This window comes from Marmota flaviventris, chromosome 16 (assembly GCF_047511675.1).
Source record: "Marmota flaviventris isolate mMarFla1 chromosome 16, mMarFla1.hap1, whole genome shotgun sequence".
Classification (NCBI taxonomy): Eukaryota; Metazoa; Chordata; class Mammalia; order Rodentia; family Sciuridae; genus Marmota; species Marmota flaviventris.
The window spans coordinates 76275928-76279729 of record NC_092513.1 but is presented as its reverse complement, the minus strand read 5'-3'; positions in this window follow the sequence as shown (position 1 = coordinate 76279729).

Genomic DNA, 3802 nt, shown 5'->3' with positions numbered 1-3802 from the left:
GGTCATGGGCGTGGAGAACAATTGTCTGGTCCACTCTGTCTTCCCAAACTCCATCTACTCTGTTCTGGAAACAATCCTGCTACATCTGACATGGTGTAAAGAACACACGCAGCCAGTGGCAGTTATTTATGGAGCCTGAGACATTCGGAACAGAAAGCAAAGAGGGTAGTCCTGCATGCCATCCACCTGAAATGCCAGGTGTGTTACTTAGCTTCTCATCACTGTCACCGGAATACCGGACAAGAGCAACTTAGAGGAGAAGTTTATTTTGGCTCAGTTTCAGAGAATTCAATCCATGTCAGCCAGCTCTGTTCCTTTGGGCCAGAGGTGAAGTAGAACAAGATGGCAGAAGGGTGTGGTAGAGGAGAACCTCTCAGTCCATGGCCGCCAGGGAGCAGACAGAGAAAGCAAGTGACCATAGACCAACAAACCCTTCCAAGGCACACCCTCGGTGACCTACTTTATCCAACAACTAGGTCCCACCTCCCAGTAGTTCCATTCAGCCCCAAATGGATCCATTCAGCAAATGGATTAATCTAATGATGAGGTCAGATCCCCGATCATTACCTAAATGCCCCACCTCTGAACCTTGCTGCATTGGGGACCATGCTTTTAACACATGAGCTTTGGGGGAACATTCCATACCCAAGCCATGACATCAGAGAAAGGAAGCAATCTCAATGCAACTGCCCAAATAAACATCGCGGTGTCTGTAGGTTGAGAAGACAGGGCTGTGGAGCCTCCTCAAAGCTTCCCACTCTGTCATCACCAGCCCCGGGGCCCTGACGACTGGCTTTGTGGGAGTCATGGAGAAACCTGCAGGTTTGCGCCACCAGGATCCTTGCCCTAAGAAGACACCGCCTTCCTGACCTTGGCAATCGAAGCACACGCTTTCACACCATGCCACCTGCCACACAACTGCGTGGTTTCTACACACCGACCAGCAGCCAGGAGTTGACCAGAATCCGCTGTAACTCCAGCCTGTGACACTGGGGTGGTTTCTTCTGAAGCCTCAGGCCAGCACATCCCCACCCATGGCTGACTCAGGCAGCAAGGAGAGAGTGCAGAAAGTCATGTACACACTCCGGTGAAGAACAAATCTAGGTCGCTGGGTCCAAACTCCCGGAAGGTGGATAGGCACGTTCAAAGTCAGCCCCTACAAGGACTTGGTACAGCTCAGGGATGCCCTTCCTCTCCCCACCTCATCCCCAGGGATTCAGGTGTACGTGTTCTGGGATGGGAGCTGGGCCTGTCCTAAGAACCTCCCCAGGTGACAGTAGGAAGGTGAGCTGAGATCTCGAGGGAAAGCCATTTAATTTAATGCGATAATGTAATAGCAACTCTGTGGATGAAGAGACCAGCTCACTGCCAGGAACAGTGCCTGAGACATCGTTGTCATGGAGGAAGTGGGGAACATCTCTGAGTCGTGGGTCCTCCCCCTCCTGTTAGCTGGTTGAGCCACCTCACCCCCAGCCCAGGGTCAGCTGTAGGTTTGCGTCTATGGAAACCTTCCCATCCACAGCTTCCTGTGGCCACAAAGCACAGACCTGGGCATCTCCACCAGGTCAACTTTTGGAAGGTATCCCCGCTTTCAGGCTGTCCCAAGCATGCACATGTGCCCCCAAAGAGCAGCACCACCTCGTCCTGCACACAATCCACCTGGGGGACAGTAGGCCCCAAGGCAGGTGGACCAGGAACTAAGCCAATCAGGCTTCACTCAGAGCTGCCCTGGCCCTGAGGATAGGCAGACTTCCAGGTGCACCTACCTATACCTGGGAGAGCACCAGAATGACCCCTCACGGGCACTGTACCTCAATTGCCCCATTTTTTCCCTTTTAGTTTTTGTATTTGGACACAATTTCAGATTGAGAAAATGTTGCAAGAATATTGTAAACAATTACCGGATGACCTTTACCCAGATTTCCCAAATGTTAACATTTTACCACTTTGGCTTTCTTTCTTTGTCCTCTCTGCAATCTCGGATTGAAAATATTTGGGGGGAGAGGAAGAAATTGTATCAGTAGAGAACAGTCAAAATTGTGTTTCTTGTCATGATTCCTGGCACAGCTATATTCCTATACCATTTATACTGTATTAGGAGTTAGAAGTCCTCTAGAGATGACTTAAAGTATCCAAGAGGATGTGGTTAGGGTCATGTGCAACTATAGCACTTGGGCATTCACTGATTTGGGTATCCAAGGGGATTCTGAAACCAATCCCCTTTGGATATGGAAGGTGATCTATATAAAGAGAGTTGTACCATTTCCTGAGCCACGATTATCCTAAATACTTACTGAATATTTCCCAAAATACCAGAGGCCTTCTCCTCCTACGGATCCACTTGCACAATTACCAAAACCTGGACTTGACATGGAATGCCACACTATCATGAGACCTGCTTATCTTATTCAAATTTGCCAGCTGTTTCTACAATGCCCTGCAGAATGCACGGACAGCTGGCCTGTCTCAGAGCTGATGTCCCCCGTGTCCCTTTCTTCCAGGACCCTGGCATCATGGGGAGCACAGGTCATGCAGGGTTGTCTGCTGTGCCTGCAAGTTTAGCTCCGTCTGCGCATTTGAGGCAGAAATATTCTCAGAAGTGAGGTTTCCCCTTCTTCTGATCACCAATGCAAACCCAAAAACTTCACTGCCCCCTTCAAGGTATGTGAGAAGCCACTGTAGCCCACAGGGTGCTTTTACGGCTAGTTATTTCCATCCTTTGTCTGGTGGCATCTTGGCCTGGGAAATAAATAAAACCCTATGGTCACCCATAGATGAAATATGGCTCAGGGCCCCCTCGACCTGGCCAATCCAGGGTCTTATCAGTCACTAGACAAAAACAGCAAGCTGGAATGGTCAGACTGACGTCCTTCCCGGGAGTCACACGTGCCTGGGTACCCCCGGGACTGGACCGCTGACCGCAGTTGGCAGACCCCTGGTTGCTCCCTGGCTATGAGGTGCATTTGATTGAGCCCGGCTCATGCAGGTTGAGGCCAAGACCTGCCTCCCTCGGGACCCCCTGTTGGAACTGCACCCGCTAGAAATGGGGGCACCAGGGTGCACGCTGGATGTGCCCAGGGCTGGGCTCGGGCGCCCCGCCCAGCCACGATTGTTATGTAAACACAGAGCCCTGCGCCGGGGTGGCTAGCCCATCTGCTCGGCGGCACACGTCCCCAGCCCTAATCATGTTGAGTCCTCTTAGGTGAAAACTTGGAAAATGGAAGGGGCTCTCAATCTCCCTTTCATTTGCAAACGAGCCATCTCAGCTAAGCCTGGCTCCCTATTCTTCTCCCGCATTTGTGTTTGTGAAAAGACCCGTCTCAAATTTCTGGGGCCGGAGCAGCTGCTCCCGAGGCCTCTTTTCACTGGGCCCGTCTCCCCCAGCCCTTGCCCCCGCCCGCTCCCTCCTTTGTCTCTGTCAAAGCCAGCACCACCCGCCTGCTGACCCCTGGCCAACTTGGAGCCTCCTCCTTTGTCAGCCTCCCCAACTAGTTTCACCCTAAATCAAGCATTGTTTGGGCTCCTGAGGCCAGCACGTGCCCACACCCCCTAATCTTTTAATTTCACCCCAGGAGAAAGCAGCTGTTAGTGATACACGCAACGCACAGCTGTTGGCCGGGCCGGCTGCCGCTCTGGGGAACAATGAGGAAGGAAGAGGGCGTTTGCAGGGCTGCAGGAATATCTGCATCTCCCCCTCTCTTTCTTCTTAGGGTTTTCTCTCTCTTTCTTTCTTTCTTTCTTCCTTCCTTTCTTTCTTTCTTTTTTTTTTGCAACAGTTGGCAGCAAGTGCTGTGAAATCCTG